Source organism: Falco cherrug (genome assembly GCF_023634085.1).
Source record: "Falco cherrug isolate bFalChe1 chromosome W unlocalized genomic scaffold, bFalChe1.pri SUPER_W_unloc_1, whole genome shotgun sequence".
In the NCBI taxonomy this organism is placed as follows: domain Eukaryota; kingdom Metazoa; phylum Chordata; class Aves; order Falconiformes; family Falconidae; genus Falco; species Falco cherrug.
Genome location: NW_026599288.1, coordinates 10,932,854 through 10,951,309, shown reverse-complemented (window position 1 = coordinate 10,951,309; position 18,456 = coordinate 10,932,854). Strand labels below are relative to the sequence as shown.

General features: G+C 49.5%; 1 pseudogene; it reads right to left on the bottom strand.

Moving 5' to 3' along the window:
* Positions 1 to 652: 652 nt before the first annotated feature.
* On the bottom strand, positions 653 to 9,843 carry LOC129734891 (uncharacterized; annotated as a pseudogene).
* Between the last annotated feature and the right edge of the window lie 8,613 nt (positions 9,844 to 18,456).

The following is an 18,456-nucleotide window of genomic DNA, read 5'->3' as shown; positions in this document are numbered from 1 at the left end:
AGCCATACGGTGGTTGCTTCCACCATTATAAGAACATGACACTTGCCTTGGCGGGTCTGTGGGAGTTTGATATAGTCAATCTGACAGCCCTCCCCATATTTATATTTCAGCCATCATCCTCCATACCAGAGAGACTTTAAGCGCTTGGCTTGCTTAATTACAGCTCATGTTTCACATTCATGGATAACCTTTGCAATAGTGTCCATGGTCAAGTCCACCCCTTGATCCCGAGCCCATCTATATGTTGCATCTCTTCCTTGATGGCCTGAGGTGTCATGGGCCCACCGAGCTATGAATAATTCACCTTTATGTTGCCAATCCAAATCTACATGAGCCACTTCAATTTTAGTAGCCTGATCTACCTGCTGGTTGTTTAAATGTTCCTCAGTGGCCCACCACTTGGGTACATGAGCATCTACATGACGTACCTTCACAACAAGTTTCTCTACCTGGGCAGCAATATATTGCCACAATGCAGCAGCCCAGATGGGATTACCTCTTTGTTATGAATTACTGCGCTTCCATTGCTGAAACCACCCCCACAGGGCATTTGCCACCATCCATGAATCAGTATAGAGGTAAAGTATTGGCCGTTTCTCTCATTCAGCAATGTCTAAAGACAGCTGGATAGCCTTCAGCTCTGCAAACCGTCTCAATTCACCTTCTCTTTCAGCAGTTTCTGCAACTTATCATAGAAGACTCCATACAGCTGCTCTCCACCTCCAATGCTTTCCTACAATACAGCAGGACCCATCAGAAAACAAGGCATATTTCTTTTCATGTTCTGGCAATTTATTATACAGTGTGGACTCTTCAGCACATGTCACCTCCTACTCTGGTAACATTCTGAAATCTTTGCCACCTGGTCAGTCCATGATAATTTCCAAGATTCCTGGACATCTGGGATTTCCTATTTGAGCTTGTTATGTGATAAATATGACCAAATTACTCCATCTAGCATTAGTTGTGTGATGTGTAGAGAAGAGTCCCTTTAAACATCCAGCCCAGCACTGGCAGGGGTGCCAGAAGGAGCTGTACTTCAGTACCAATCACTTCTGAAACAGCCCGAAGCCTTTCATAAGTTGCCAGTATCTCTTTTTCAGTTGCAGTGTAGCAGGCCTCTGATCCTCTATATCCCTGACTCTAAAAGCCCAAGGGTCAACCTCGAGTCTCCTCTGGTGCTTTCTGCCAGAGGGTCCAGGTAGGGCCATTCTCCCTGGCTGCGGTGTAGAGTAAAATTTTTACATCTTGCCCCGTCCAGACTGGCCCAAGGGCTACTGCTTGAACTATCTCCCATTTAATTTGTTCAAATTTGTTCAAAGGCTTTTCGCTGCTCAGGGCCTCATTTGAAATTCTTCCTGGTCACCTGATAGAGAGGGCTTACAATCATACTGTAGTTTGGAATGTGCATTCTCCAAAAACCCACAGTGCCTAAGAAAGCCTGAGTTTCTTTCTTATTAGTTGGTGGAGACATAGCTTTTATTTTGTTGATCACATCCACTGGGATTTTATGACATCCATCCCAAAAACTGGATCTCCTGTGCAGGTCCCTTGACCTTGCTTTGTGTTATGGCAAAACCAGCTTTCAGAAGGATTTGAATTGTCTCCCCTTTCTCAAAAACTTCTTCTGCTCTATTGCCCCATACGATGATATCATCAATGTATTGCAGATGTTCCGGAGCTTCACTCTTTTCCAGTGCATCCTGGATCAGTCCATGGCAGATGTTAGGCCTGTGTTTCCATCCTTGGGCCAGTCAATTCCAGGTGTATTGGATGCCCCTCCAAGTGAGTCTTCCCACTTTATTCAAATATGTTACCCGCTACTGGCAACTGCTAGTGCTCATGAAGGACTAACACTAACAGTTTATAGAATAAAACTCTTTATTAATATAAAATCATGATAAATTAAGGTTTGTGATTGCCGGTGATAGGGACTGTCTGCAAAAACAAACTTGAAGTGATATACAGCCAAGCTATAATCACTAATAACAGCTAGCGTGAGTTAGTGCACATAAGATAAAGTTCTTACTCAATAGGCGTCCCTATGGGGGAGAAGACAGGTTCAGCCCGTCAACTGATCCCAGAAGTTACGATGGAGTCTTCCCTAACTTCTCCCGTCATCTGTCCACTTTTTATACTTCACAGAACATTGCATATTCATTCATCATACACAGGACTGGTTACAAGTTTCTTGCTTCTAATGCAAATTAGTACACATCCTCAGTACTACTGAAGTTCCCTACTAACTACGCATGCTCCTCAAGCGGGGCTTTGCCCTCTTTCGGGGGGGCTATTTGAGTTCGAGGTCACCATCTCTCACTACCACTATTGTCTTTGACCTATTTTCAGCTAATTTTCTGTTGATGTCAGTGGATTGCAACACTTCATCATCTTGTTTCCTCTCATAGTCAGAACTCCCCTCACTTGAAGGCTTCTTTCTGTGTAACTTAGATAATGGTGTTCTTTTCACTATCTGTTCTGTGTTCCTCATCCTCCCCAAGGCTGACTACCTTGATTAAAGTCCCTTCATTCATAACAACTTTATGAACTTTAGCCAGATTGACCTAGTTTTGTGAACACTAAATCAGAGTGTGGTAATCCAGGAGTTTAGACAACAATTCCCCCTGCCCTGGGCTTATTTCAGTCCAGGACTAGTTCATCTCTATCACATTTAGGTGGAGCTTGAGTGACTCTAGTTATACATATTGTTGTTGCTAACTGGTATCATGTGCCCAGTGAGGTGTAGTAGTACCTTGGAGACAGGTAACTTTGAGATGGAGGTGTGCGTTAGTATTACAATGAGATTATTTCATCTGAGGAAAGTCATTTCGCCTCAATGGTTGACTCAGCCACAGACATCTCATGGATTCTTCATGTGACAACTGGTATGCAGCTTATCAGCTGTGTGGTGCCATCAAGTTCCCATTCCTGTAGGGAGCATGAAAGAGCCTGGCCATGGGGTCTCCACTCTGCTCCATCCTCCCTTACTCCTATCAGCATGTGCTGAGCTGGCAGGATGTGTTGCTTAGGGAAATGTGGTGATGTAGATTCTGTGCATGCCAACCATCCTGAAAGTGATAGCTGTATTTTATCCTAAAAAGCTTTCTGTAATACTGCGCTTCTATTAGGTCCCAGTTTTCTCTAATTCCCCCTGCCCCCACAAAGTGATTTTCCCACACCTACCTTTTTAATTATCTTCCTTAGCTTTTCTGGGCAGAGACTTCCTTTTCCTTGAAAGGCAAAGAGGAGCCTTACTCAAGAGGTTGGGATTGCCCATGGCCCTGCTGAATCTGTCTGTCCCCTTCCAATTCACCTGGAAAGCACAAACCACAGGAACCCTGCAGACAGGAGGATGAGTGCCAACAGTACAGCCACCCCAATCACTGTCTCAAGCCATGGGCCTGAGTGCTGCCCTGCAACTAACACACAGCCAGGAGTGGGTGCCACAGCCTGAGCCACATGTTGGCAATGGCCCCAACAATAGCAATGGGTGTGCACAAGTGTGTAGACATGTGTCTTGACTTAGGTTTCTTGTGGGATGGAAGATCACCCCCATGTGTGGGAAATGAAAGCTTTCCCCTGTTCCCCCACAACAAGACCCCCCTGCTCCTGTGCTTAGCCAGCTCCTCTCCATGGGAAGCAGCCAGGCTAGGAAAAGGGAGCCTTGGGCACAGGGAGTGAGGAGCCCACTTACCAACAGAGAAGCTATAGCACATGCAGGTGAACTCTGCCTGTTGGAGGAGATGGGAAGGAGAGCTCAGGCCACTTCTGTCCTGCTGCCCACTCTGAGGGCAAAGGCCTCTCACCCATGGCCACCAAATGCCCCAGCTGTGGACAAGGACCCCGGAGACACTGTCCTGCCAAGGCACCCAGGCTCTCGGCACAGGGGCTGAGAGCAGAGCCCATGTGGCACTGCCACTTATCTTTGGTGGCCAGCCCAGACCCAGCCAAGGGGCCCGGCCCCAGCTGGCAGCGTCCCTGGGGAGCAAGACCCCTCTGTGACGTGTACCTGCTGTGAGTGGCAGATGAAGTGGAAAAAAAGGCCATGTAGTCCCAGAAGGACCAAAGGGCAGTGTTGTGGTAATCTGTGCTCGCTGATCCCGTCACCCAGCACAAAGCCCACAGGGGCAGTGAGGTTGAGCATGGCAGCCACATAGGCACCAGGATGCTGGCTGGCATTGAAGGACTGTGACTCCCACGAGCAGGCACCTTCCACCACGGTGCTGTTGTGTGTCGCAGCCACAATGAGCTGGTACTCCCTGCAAGGCAGGGTGGTGAGAGGGCTAGATAAGACGGGGACAGGGAGATTGGGATGGAGGCAGCTGCAGGCAAGTGCTGCTGGTGGGGAAACCAATCTCAAGGCTGTGGAGAGCAGAGCTGCCAGGCGCTACACTCACCTTGCTGCCTCTGTGGGTCGGGTTATGGGGTGGAGGAGAAGCACAGCTGTCCCTTGGGATGGGGAGGTATCACAGACACTGCAGTAACTAATGTTGAGAGGGTCTAGGGTGTCTGGAAGGGAAGACCTGGGAGTTGAGCATTAGTAAGCAGGATGGCAGAGGCTGTGCTGAGAGCAGGGGTAGTAGCCTTGGGCAGTGCAGACTGCAGAGCACAGCTCCTCTGTTCCCAAGCTCCTCGGCACTGGCTTGGAGGCCACAGGGCTGGGGACAGAGAGCTGCCTTAGCCAGGGTGCATGCTATGGCCACCCTGGAGGGACTGGGGCACAGAGTCTTACCCAAGATTTTGGTCTGAAACTCCCACAGCAATACAACCCCGACTCCAGCAGCCATGAGTCCCTGCATTGTCACTGTGTATCTGCTGCAGGGCTGTGCTCAGGCAACAAGTGCTCAGTGACAGAGTTGCTCAGCTGCAGCTGTTTCATCTCGAGGAAGCCACTGTCCTGTGCACTCCTGGCTGTGGTGTTCAGCTAAGGACAGGAGACAGAGACAGAGGGCAGCAGCACCAACCTGCCCTCTGGGAACCTGCTCACAGCACACCAAGACAGAGAAAAGCACCCCTGCAAACCTCCCCTTCTCTTCACCTGCCACAGTTGTGGAAAGCTCTCAGAGAGGAACTACCAGGAGCCCTGGCCCCATGCGTGGACCTCAAAGCAGATAAGAGGAGGAGAGGAGGAATTTGGAGCCAACACTCAAGACGTCAGAGTGGCTGCCTTTGTGAGCAAAGGACCAAGCCTCTGTGAAGAGCTGAGGGCAAGAGGGAGGCCATTCATTTGAAGATACATGTAATATGTGTATATACATGTGTATATACATGTAATGAGCCTAGGCCAGGTCATTAATACGATATTTCAACACAGCAGGCGCTGTGTTGACAACTCTCAAAAGAAGAGCCCTGAATTTCTCTTTCCCCCTGTGCAAGGCTGGACTCTGAAAGCTTTGTCTACATGAAAAGGGGAAGACAGTTCCCACAAGGGATACAGTTTGAGGGTGCCCATGTGCCAATGCATCATCTGAATTTCTCCTGAGATCCCAGGCCAGCCTCACTGCTGCTGGGGTCTTTATAGAAATGGCATTTTGGGAATATGCAAAAAAAAGGAGCTAACTGAAACAAAAAAAAAAGGGTTCTTGTCACAAACAGAGGTGTCTGAGAGCAGGTAGCCAGCTGGAACAGACCCACAAGTAATGCCATCAGGGCCCTAGTTTGCAGGTTTCCCCATGAAACAGCTGAGGGGCACGAAGAACCAGCATATCTGGGTCCCTGTCACCCCATGGAGAGGTCTATCCTCAGAGAGGGCATAAGACACACTGATAAGGGTCTCTGCCCCCCAATGCTAGAAAGCAGGGCTGCACTGTGGGAAGAGACCCAAACTCACAGACAGAGAAGGCACTTCCTGCCATGCACTGTGGAAAGCTCAAATAAACGGTGCAACTCTCCCAGAGGAAGAGGGGTTTTCAGAGGACAACTTAAACCATAGGATCTCCTGTGGTAAGAACCAGAAACAAGCACACAAGAGGCACAGGAAACCCTGGGAGGCCACTCCAGCAGACACATCAAGTCCTGCACACTAAGATGTAAAGTCTGCTAAACCCCAGGCTGAGCAGATCTGGGGAGGAAGCCCAGAGAGCAGGGAATACCCACCACCTCTCTGGGCAACTCCACAGCATGAGGAATGTTGAGGGTGAGAGAGAAAACTTTCATGCTCATCACAGCCAGATGCTCACTAGGACACTGAGGGGAACCACAAGTCATCAATTTTCCCTTCCCCATTCACTCTACCTGCCTGCACACAGCTCCAGGCAGAGAGGTGCCTGGCAAGGTGAGGGGAACCACAGGTAGTCTGCGGTTCCCTGGTACCTGGTATCCGATGATGTCCCCTTTTCAGGAGGGCAGCGCCTTCTACCTGAAGGACCACATGCTGGCATCCAGCCACAGCTACTCTGGTTTGTCCAGCACTGGAAACACAGGAGGATGGGGTCACACATGGGGCCAGTGAGGAAGGCCTGAGCCCAGAGCAGGGTGCAGGCAGCTCCTGGTCCAGGGGACAGGCTGCAAAGGGACCCCCCCAAGCAGGTTTTGTCCCCCACAGAGGGCACGTGCTGCAGCATCAGAAGCAAGCAGCATCAGTGTGGTGAGGAGGGGGAGAGTGAGGTGGGGACATGCTGTGGTCCAGGGCCCTGCACAGCCCCTTCCCCAGATCCCACAGGCTCCAAGCAGCCCCGATCACAGGACCATCACTGCAGGGAGCAGATGCTCGGGCCGAGTTGCCAGGTGAAGGGCACCTTTATATTTCATGTAGGTGGGCACATACCCATTTCCTCTGTCCTGAGCAGCCATGTGAACAGAATTGTACTGGGGGGCAGGGAGATAGTGACGCTGTAGACAGTGAAGGGCTGCACAGGGGGACAGGCAAATGTTCCCTCTTGGCCGTGTAGCATGTCCTCTCCCTTCACCTCTTCAGTCTCACAGGGAAGGGAGGAAGGCACTGCTAGACAGCACATGGCCCACATGCGCTGGCAGGCATCAAGGATTCTGCAGGTCCAGTTCAGTTTGATGCTGCTTATGGAAATCTCCAAGGTCCCAGGGACAACCTGAAGGACCTTTGTGAAGGAAACATTGCAAGAGGGTCATTTCCTTCCCTTCTCCTTCCAGCCAACCTCCATCATCCCCAGCATTCCCTCATTAGCCTGTCCCCAGCACAATGGCGACAAGGCCATCCTGCCTTCTTCCAGACAACACTCAGCCACTGTCTGCACCCTCCTCTGGACCTGAACTGTTCCCAGAGGTACTCTGGGTACTGCATTGACTGTGTGCCCTGGTTTCAGATGGGATAGAGTTAACTTTCTTCTTAGTAGTTAGTACAGTGCTGGGTTTTGGCTATGGTGTGAGAACAATGTTGATAACCACACTGATGTTTTCAGTTGTTGCTGGGTAATGTTTATACTAAGTCAAGGATTTTGTGGTTTCTTGGGCCTTGCCAGCCAGAGTGCTGGAGGGGCACAAGAGACTGGGAGGGGACACAGCCAGGTCAGCTGACCTGAACCAGCCAAAGAGGTATTCCATACCATGGGACGTCATGCTTGGTATATAAACTTGGAGGGTTTGCTGGGGGGGGATCATTGCTCAGGGACTGGCTGGGCATTGGTCAGTGGGTGGTGAGCAGTTGTGCTGTGCATCACTTTTCCTTTTCTCTTTTCCTTTGGATTTTACCCTTTTCTCCCACCTTTCCATTATAATTGTTATTATTGTTATAGTTATTATTACCTCTTTATTCTATTTAAATTATTAAATTGTTCTTATCTCAACCCTCAAGTTTTACATTCCTTTCCAGTTTTCCTCCCCACCCCTCCGGGTGAGGGGGAGTGAGCAAGTGGCTGTGTGGTACTTGGTTGCCAGCTGGGGTTAAACCATGAAAATGTGGAAGAGTACAAGGAAGTACTTGTGGCCACTCTGCAGCCACCACCCTGGGGCTAGCAACTGATCTGGTGACTGGTCCCTTTTTTACCAACAATAACTTAGCCAACAGACCCAGCGGACAGAGCTGGGTCCTGCCCTCCTGCTCCTGGACTCTTGTACTCTTCTCCATAAAGACCCATCCAGCTGGTCTGGACACACTGCCTGGGGCCCTGCACACAGTGATGAGGACTTGTCCCCCTTGGCACTGTGCAGGGATGCCCCAGCTGGCAACAGCACAAACAAATCTGGGATGAATCAGCAGCAGTTTTCTCTGGAGTGAATGCTGTCCTGGTTTCAGCTGGGATAGAGTTAATTTTCTTCTTAGTAGTTAGTACAGTGCTGTGTTTTGGCTATGATGTGAGAACAATGTTGATAGGACACTGATGGTTTTAGTTGTTGCTGGGTGATGTTTATACTAAATCAAGGACTTTTCAGTTCCTTGGGCCCTGCCAGCCAGAGGGCTGGAGGGGCACAGGAAATTGGGAGGGGAGACAGCCAGGACAGGTGACCCAAGCTAGCCAAAGGTGTTACAGATCTGCTAATAAGTTAGAATTAATTGACTTTATTTGATTCTATAAAATCATTTGGAATAAGAAATATATTTTAATGAAACTTGTAGTTGCACAGCAAAAGCTGCTATGAAATCCTCTGTACAGCCCTGTAGCAAGGCCAAAAGAATAGGTCAGAATCACCTAGTAGGAATAATTAGAACTTAGACAATAGACTTAAGATTCAAGATGATTGAAGATAATTGGATACAGTATTTACAAGTAGACTGGGAGAATGCATTGAAATGTCAGAATGCAGAATTAATGGGAAATGGGGAGAGTCGACTGGAACAACTTACAGTTACCTGCCAAGAAATCATGAACTTTAGTAAAAGGTAATTCCAGCAGGGGGAGATCGCGACCACCGACTCCTATACCACCTACCCAAATCGTACCCCAGACCCATTTCTAGACTTTTCTTATCTTTACTGCGCAGAATCGGATATGGGAGGAGAGTATGTTAATTATTTTTGGGAAATATTATGATTATGCATGAATAGTTAATGAATATGCATGAATAAGTTCTAAATATGGTGCATGATTTTGAAACTTGGTGTGCGTTGATCATGAGAGGACTCACTCATGCACCCAGACGTTAATAAAAAAGCGTCTGCTTATCTACATCACATTGGTGTTGATAAGTTCTTCATTCCGAGATTTCAGCAACAAAGGGATATTCCATAGCATGGTATGCCATGCTGAGTATATAAACTGGGGGAAGAAGAAGGAACGTGGGGACATCTGGCATTATGGCATTTGTCTTCCCAAGTAACTGTTACCCATGATGGAGCCCTGCTTTCCTGGGGATGGCTGAACACCTGCCTGCCCATGGGGAGTGGTGAATGAATTCTTTGCTTTGCTTTGCTTGCATGCGCAGCTTTTGCTTTACCTATTAAATTGTTCTTATCTCAACCCTTGAATTTTACATTCCTTTCCGATCCTCCTTCCCATCTCTCTGGATGGGGGAGAATGAGCAAGTGGCTGTGTGGTTCTTGGTTGCCAGCCAGGGTTAAACCATGAGAAATGCCCACACCATGCCCTGACAACCCCAAGCACAGGGCAATAATGACACAGGTCATATCCATCACTGCTCTCCTGCCTGGGGAGTACAGACTGTGAGCACTGGGAGAGTGGCTGGTTCACTCACTTACCCACACCGGTCATGTTCCCCTCCATAGGATGCCAGTGGCCCATGCTTTTCCTCACAAGCCAGCTGCTCCAAGGAATTGGGGAGACTTGCCTTAATCTCAGTTTCATGCAGGTGATCTCTGTAGCAGAAGACAAGTACCCTTCAGGGCACCTCAACATCACCACTTTATTTGGGTTGTAGAATAGCTAGTCTGGATCAGAGATAAACCTGGAGTCCTACTGGGTCTTCTGGCATTTCTCCGCACCAACAAGATGGGAAGGCATTAGCAGGGCAGAGGGTAGGTCTGCAGGGCATGACAGGGGATGGATTGGGGGATCCCCTTGTCTGGCACAGCAGGGCAAAGGATGGAACTCCAGGAAACCATATGGAGCAGCCCTCCCATGCCATGTCCCCAGCAAGGGGATGAGGGCAAGAAGGGCCTCACATTGCTTCCTGCAGGCCTCCCAGGAAAGAGTTCAACATTTGTCTCTGGGGCCTCAGCTCCCTCAGTCAAGCCTGGCAACACGCAACATTAAGGACTGGCACGGGCTACAAAAGGACCAGGCAGGACACCCTGGAAGCTTGTGCCATGCATAGAGCGGCCCCTGTGGGCCCTGCTCAGTGATCCACAGAAGCAGCATCCCCTTCCCATCCCACCCATATTCCCACACTCCCCGTGCTCACAGCTGCCTGCAGGGAACCAGCCCTGAGCTCTCTCACTGTGGCCCAGCCCAAGGAGTCACAAAGCACATGGCAAGTTTGGCTGTGCCAGACAACAGCACATTCCTGACTTTCAGCATGTTGTACTGGGCTTCCCACAAGAATGCAAGCTGGCCCCAGTCTCCCTCACAGAGGACTTCTACACCCCGACGCCTCCTGAGAAGGCAATAAACCCTGAGCCCAAAAGCTGACTCCTCCAGTGATGGCATGCAGCAGGGACCAAAAGGGGAGACCGGCACATGGGGAGGAGGCCAGGCTTTTGTTCCACCTGCATGGGCTGAGAAGACACAGGGAGCAGAGCTCTGTGATCCCCCAGACCCCGAGGCAATGCTTTTGGCCACCTCTACCATGCATGCCTGTCTGACCTCCAGCACTGTAAACCCCCCCCTCTGCAGGAGCGGTCTGGAAACTAGGACCATGCCTGGCAATCAGTTAGCTGAGGGGAATGCGAGCTTGTCTAGACAACAATTAACATGATGAGACATGTTTACAGAGCACAGGGGAGTGGGAGACAGATGGCACCAAGGATGGTGCCAAGGAAAGGTAACACCTTGTTGTTAATTGCTGGTAGTTAACCACCGATCAGGGATTGCCTAGTATGCAACGCTTAGCTTCAAGAACCAATCTGTTTAAAACGCACAGCTTCTGAAAGTGTATAAAAACTCGTGCTTCTGTACAATAAATTGACATTTGCTTGCATCAAGCTGCGTCCCGTCTCTTCATTCGCCGCAAATTGGTGACCCCGATGTGATGCGTTTAAGGATCTAACGTGAAAGGCTCTCGAATCGCCTATCTGAGCGACATGCAGCGAATCCCACAGAACTTTGAATGATCTGCTGAAAGGAAGCAGGAGCTGGCCAGAAATCCCTCCGGAGTTGAGAGGTGAGCTGTGGGAAATCCGTAATGGGGAATCAGGCTTCATCCCCAGAAAGACATGTATATGGACTCATGTAGGGTCTCCTAGTCAGATCAGGGTGTCCGTGCCTCAGTCTCCTCAAACGGTGACCCCTATGGTGGTTTTCCGAAGCCTTGGAAGAATAAGGACGGAACTGGTCGATAAAAAAGACAGCTCGTGGAAGAGGGCTGCGTTCCGGAGGAGATGTCTTGGCTGAACGATCGTCTTGCTGTCTGGACCAGGCGGACAACCTAAACCCCGAGGATAACACCTGTATTCATCGAGACAGGTGAGCAGCCAAGAAACTTTAGAGACTTTGAAAGAATGAAAGTGTGTACATACAGCAGCCAATTGTATGATGCTGCCGCGGAGGGGAACTCCGTGTCGGGAATGCATTTAACATCTTGGTGGCAAATTCTGACTACTCTTTGCCAAGTGTGGACTAATTCTACTAACGGTGCTAAACCAGAGGAAGCTGTAAATTCCACCGACAGCGCGACTCTTCTCAAGACACCGTCAGCGATGGCGATTCTGTCCACACCTCCTCTGCCCCCAAAGCTTCTGTCACTGATTGCAGCGACCCTCACAACACAGGAGCAAGCACAGGAACAGGACAGCTCGGACAATGATTCCATTGACACTGATAAACCTTTTGATCCAGGTCCTATAGATCTGGAAAAGGAGCTAGACCTTTCCCTCACCCCTTCCTCTCTCCCGATGCATTGATTGTATTTTTGGGGAGGGTGAAAGGGAGTCTGAGGGATTGGTGGCAGGAATGCAAGTGGGAAGCACTTAAGTGATGGGTTTTGGGAGTCGCTATGGCTTGTTCAGTATTTTGTCAGACAAATCAACCTGCAGAGTGGCAGCCTGTGCAATACGAGGCTGTTAAAGGGTTAAGCAAAGCAGTGCGGGAAGGGAGGATTCATAATGAGAGAACAACTAGGTATTGTGAAGGAGAATAGGAAAGATAAACATGGTTATCTAGTGTTTAATAGGTGTCTGCATGCTTGTAGTGATATATAGCTATGTAACTACATGAATGATTTCTGCCCTGAGCCTGGTGGCGCATACAGCTGCGGTTTGTGTCCAGGCTCAGAGATGTAAATAGGGGCGTCTCTGTTATAGTAAAGTGTTTCTCTTTGCATAAAAAAGAGAGGGAATGAAGGGAATGACCCCAGAGGTATGTTCAGAGAAGGCATGCTATGTTTCGAACTTTTTGACTGAACCAGTTCTTGTTTGGTGAGCCCTTCCACCTATGTATAATGTTAATCCAAAAGAAGATGATATTGTTTACACTTTGAATGTCGATAACTGTCTTTCTGTAGATGCTAATGTAGTAGGAGGCTATGATGGGAACGTGTCGCAGGGGTTCTTCTCTTATCCAGAGTAATAGCAGGGTAAGCATTAAAGAGTTAAATCACCTTGTTTGGTAGGCAGTTCAGAATGTGGGTCAAAATTGCCACTGCTTTTTGTTGTTGGTTCAAGGACATGGCTGTGAGGATTTTGATGGTATGTGCTGCGTGGATTTTAGGCGCCCCATTGCAGCAACATGTTATCAAAATCTAAGAAAATTTCAGCCTTTTTGGCATCCATTCACTCAATTGGCAGTATTGTTTGTTTGCTGTTACCTTGGTTGCTGTCATGTTTGCAAGGGCCCTGCAGAACATGGCAAACCTGGTACTAGCTGTTCAAAAACAAAAAGGGGAAATTGTAAAATTGTACGGAACAGAGACAGTGGGTTATTTTGACACTGATTATATGTCTTAGTTGTTTTTTTATTTGTTCTATTACTTATACCTTGTTTTTACTCCTTCTTTTTCAAAGGTTCTTTTTGTGCAACAGGAAGGGGGAGATGCAGGAGCGGTCTGGAAACTAGGACCATGCGTGGCAATCAGTTAGCTGAGGGGAATGTGCTCGAGCTTGTCTAGACAACAATTAACATGATGAGACATGTTTACAGAGCACAGGGGAGTGGGAGACAGATGGCACCAAGGATGGCTTGCCAAGGAAAGGTAACACCTTGCTGTTAATTGATGGTAGTTAACCACCAATCAGGGATTGCCTAGTATGCAATGCTTAGCTTCAAGAACCAATCTGTTTAAAACGCGCAGCTTCTGAAAGTATATATAAACTCTGTGCTTCTGTACAATAAATTGACATTTGCTTGCATCAAGCTGCGTCCTGTCTCTTCATTTGCCGCACCCCTCCTCTCAACACATGCTCCTGCCAGAAGACCTCAAGGAGCCCCCTATCATCCATGTACATCCACAAGGAACCTCCCACCCACCCATGAATTGCATGCTGGAGCCCTGCATGCTGGACACTCTGCCCTGGCCTGGCATGGGCAGCTCTGGCCACTGCCCTTGTGTTGGTTTTGGCTGGGATAGAGTTAATTTTCTTCATAGTAGCTAGCATGGGGCTAAGTTTTGCATTTGTGCTGGAAACTGTTGATAACACAGGGATGTTTTGGTTATTGCTGAGCAGTGCTTACACAGTCAAGGCATTTTCTGCTTCTCACACCACCCCACCAGCAAGTAGGCTGGGGGTGCACAAAAAGTTGGGAGGAGACACAGCTGGGACAACTGACCCCAACTGACCAAAGGGATATTCCATATGTATTGGGTCTGGCTGAACCCCATAGCAGCCCTCATAGTGCTGTGCTTGGTAGCTAGAAAGGTGATGATAACACACCAGTGTTTTGGCTACTGCTGAGCAGTGCTCCCACAGCATCAAGACTGTCTCTCCAACCTCCCTTCCCCCACCCTCACCAGTAGGCTGGGGGTGGGCAAGATCTTGGGAGGGGACAGCCAGGACAGCTGACCCAAAATGATCAAAGGGATAATCCATACCATATGACGTCTGCTCAGATATAAAAGCCAAGAGAAAGAAGGAGGAAGGGAGCAACTGCTATGTGTACTGAAGCCCTGCTTCCTGGGAAGTGGCCAAACATCACCTGCTGATGGGAAGTAGAGAACATCTTTTGTTTTCCTTCGCTTCTGCGCACACAACTTTTGCTATTACTTCATTAAACTGCCTTTATTTTGAACCACAAGGGGTTTTTTCATCTTATTTTCTTCCCCCTTTTCTGCTGAGGAGGGGAGTGATAGAGCAGTTTGGTGGGCACCTGGTGTCCAGCCAAGGTCAACCCACCACACCATACCATATGATATCATGCTCAGCAATAAAACTAGGGGGAAGGTTGGCCAGGGAGCCACTGTTCAGGGACTGACTGGGCATCAGTTGGTTAGTGGTGAGCAATTGTTTTCATTTGCATCACTTGTCTTTCTTGGATTTTATTTCTCTCTCTTTGTTATTTTCCTTTTCATTACATCATTATTATTATTGTTGTTGCTATTATTATATTTCAATTATTAAACTGTTCTTATCTCACCTGTTGATGCAGAAGGTTCGGACACAACTTATACGACCAATGTGATCAAGTTAGTGCCACTTTATTAAGGGATACACAGCAATTTATACAGTAGCACAAAGCACACACATTGCTTCTAGATTGCTAATAGGCTAAAGCTGCTTGTCTATTCACTCTCCTGCACTCTATGATTGGTCACAGCGTGGTATCCATGCTCCTCACCTACATTCTGTTTCGACATTCTATTTTCTTATTTTTCAGTCCAACTCCTTTATCTCTTTCCCATGTACAGTTCCTTAATAGTCCAACTCTCTTATCTCTCTGTGAATACACAGTTTCTTTGTCTCCCTTGGCCTTGCATATGTCCTTCACAACAGCTGCAGCTTGTTACAGCTTCAGCCTGCTCAGCCTGCTATTACAACAAAGTTACTTGGTCTGGATTGCTCATAATATGTCCGTTGTCTTCCAGCCACTCCACATCAACCCACGAGTTTTCTCACTTTTACCTTTCCAATTCTCTTCCATATTGCTGGGGGAAGGGGGGGGGGGGGGGAGGGAGGGAGTGGCTGTGTGGTGCTTAGTTGCTGACTGGAGTTAAACCATGACAGCCTGCCACCCTGATACCACAGCCCCTTCCTGCAAGGACCCTCAGGGACTGAAGCTGGCACCAGTCCCCTCCCCTCCAAGGCTTCCCTGGAGCCCAGGGGCAAGCCCAGGGCAGACTCAGGGGCTGCCTCAGCACTGCACTGCCTCCTGTAATCGCACAGCTTTCCTTCCCTTGCTCAGGAAGGACAGAACAGAGCAGCCAGGAGAGCTCCTGATGCCTCCCTTACTGATGCACTCCACACTGGACTTACTTAACCTCTGCTGTCCCTTCCAGCCACGGGTCTGTATATACAGGTTTCCCGTGACCGATGGGCTGGCCTTCACTGACGCATTTGATGTGGGTGAAGGGTGGCTGGAAACCCTCAGGGCAGCTCAGCATCACTTTGTTCTTCTTGTAATTCTTCTGGACTGGTCCCAGCTGGAGTCTTTGGTCTCACCATGGCCTTTGGCACGTTTCTGGCAGAGGAGAAAGCGGGTGTTGGGTTGGGAGGTGATAAACTGGAACAGGGGTAGATGGTGGGGTATTAACAATCCCCAGCAGTCCCTCCAGCCACTGAAGGGAAGAGGGAAGGTGACACGTCCTTCTGCCATGATGTGACTCCTTGGCAAGGCTTGCTGGGAAGGGGTTCTCCTTGTGCACCTAAAGCATGAAGAATCACTCATCCATGAACCACACCCATCCACCCACTTGTATCCATGGTCACCCTTAGCTGTCCACAACAGCCTGAAGCAGGGAGTTTCCCAGGTAGTCTCTCCCTGCCCATCTCCCCTGAATGCTGGGCTGCCTGCACATGGCCATCCCCACACTCAGCACAGCTCTGTCCCTGCCCAGAGCAGCCCCATCACTTGAGGGAGAGCATCGTTCTTCCCACAGGTGCATGCCCCACAGCCTCCAGCCCCAATACCAAGGGTGACCCAGCCCCAGGCACTCAGGGCTCCCTTCAGTCCCCTCCACTCCAGCTGCTGGGGCTGCAGAAGTCCCCAGAGTCCTTCACCTTCACAGGCAGGTAGCAAGACAAGCAGACCTGTGCACTCTGGAATGGCTTCTGGAGGCTCAGCAAGGACCAGGGCAACTCAGTGCTGGCCCTGGATCCTGCCCCAGGCCCTGGTGCCCATCTGCAGGGACCCACACTTGGCCTGCTCAGGAACCACTGCAGGAGCTGCTGGCTTGCCTGGCTGGCACTACCTTGTCTCTTGTATCCTGGCTGGGCTGTCCTCTTCAACAGTTTGCATGGGCAACACAACACCAAGGAGGGACTGTCATCTGCCTGCTGCTCAGCTGGGCAACGTCACAACTGGCTATCAAGGGTGAAGGTAGAGAGGGGACATGGGAGAGCAGCTGCTGCCTCACCAATACACCCTATGGCCTTCTCAATGCACATCCAGGCACCTGTGCTGTTCTTGCCCCACCAGGCATCTCGAGAATTCACTCATAGAAATTCCCTTGCTCATTTGATCTTGGGGAAGGATGGTTTGAGATCTCCAAAGCAGGTCAGTGTCAGTTCTTCACTCTCTTTGTAACTGTTTTTGATTGGTGCAAACTGAACTCTTTTATCCCACTGCAGTTTTGGGCACTTTCCGGTCAGGGAGAAAGTGTGAGAGTCCTTCTCAGGGACAGGGACTGGCAAGGCACTGGAGAATGGAGGGAATAGCTATTTTCCAGCTCTTCATTGCACCCATAAATCCTCTGCTCTGTAGCAAAGTGGAGCCTGTTGTAGAGGGATTTTTAAAGGACGGAGGACATATGTTACCATTGTCCGGGTTGGACAACCCAGGCCTGTTAGTTGAAGCTGCAGAGCAGCTTTAAATAGTCCTGGGAACAAGCAGTGGGAGAAGGAAAACAAGCTATGCACAAACAAGAAGCCAGGTGCAGAGCAAGCCCTGGGAACCGCGAAATCAACACACTCTCATCGGCACACTCTGATAAGACACCTGCAGCATGCCCACCAGTCAGCGACACGGACCCCCACGTGGCCCAGAGACTTTTATCTAATCACCTGTGTGTAAAGTCGGGTGAGCGGTCGGTTTAAGTTATAAATATGACCTGTTTGTTTAATAAAGTGAGCGCGGCATGTAGCCATATTGGTGTGATTGTCGTGACTTGGCCGACTCTCCATGGGGGACCCTCTTCATCTGGTGCCCCAACAGGGACCCATTTAATCGCTTAAATGCGGTTCGATTAAATGCGGTTTAGCTTAAATGCGGTTCGCTTAAATGCGTAAGTCTCCGTGCATCGGACCCGAAGGGACGTTGTCCGATTAGGGAGCTGGAGGTCGGAGGCGGGCGGAACCTGGAAGGCGAAAAGCGGAGTCCAGAGTTCGATGTAGAGCTGCAGATCGCACCCCCGCCGGCGGTAAGACCGCGTAGAGTAAATCGCGGCAGGGCTCCTCGCTGATTTCCTCTCTGTGAGGGGGAGGGGGGGGTGTATTACGGAAGACCGCAACGAGTGCGGCAGGGCTTCTCCGCTGATATCCTTTATATGAGAGGAGGGAGCTCTGAGAAGACCACGATGGAATTAGACGCGGCAATTAACCTGTTAACTGGCATCCTCCTTAAGAGAGGGGGGGGCGTTAAAGAAAAAGAAGTGGAGGCCTTAGTTCGCTGGGCACGGAAAAAGAATAAGATGCCCGAGCCCGCGTTATTGTTTAGTATTGCGGAATGGAGAGAAGTGGGAAATTGCCTCTGGGATACTACGATCGAGGGAGACAAAGAAGGAAAAGAAGCTAAAGCGTTAGGAGCTACGTGGCTGTCGATAGTTAACACTCTAAACTATGAAAGCGGAAAAAAAAGTAGCGGCGGCAGCCATAGAGGCGTTGGGGGGCGATGTGGTAGAAAAGCCGGTGGAGCAGAAGGGTGATTCACCTAAGCCTTCTCTCTTGGCTACACTTTTCGGAGTTGGGCATACTCGTCCTATGAAGGGTATGTCCGCCCCTGCGTGTTCAATAGTGCAGGAGCTTTTAGATAAGACAACGGACAAACCCAAAGTTACTCCTCCAGGAGTCTGCTGTAACTGAGCCGAACCCGGAAGAGGCTGCTGAGCCTCCCCAGGAGGGCGGGGCAGCGAGTCCTGCTGCACCAATCGGAGCTGTGGGTGGAGCAAGACCAAAACGGAGGGTGGTGACAGCTCGTAGGTCTCGTCAGGGCGGGCAAAAGCGCCGTCCGATGTCGTATCTTCCTCTTCCTGAAACATTATCGGACGAATTTGAGGAAGAAGGCGGGGAGAAACCTTGTGATAACAATACAGAGAAGTCCTTACAGGAGGTAATAGATAAATTAA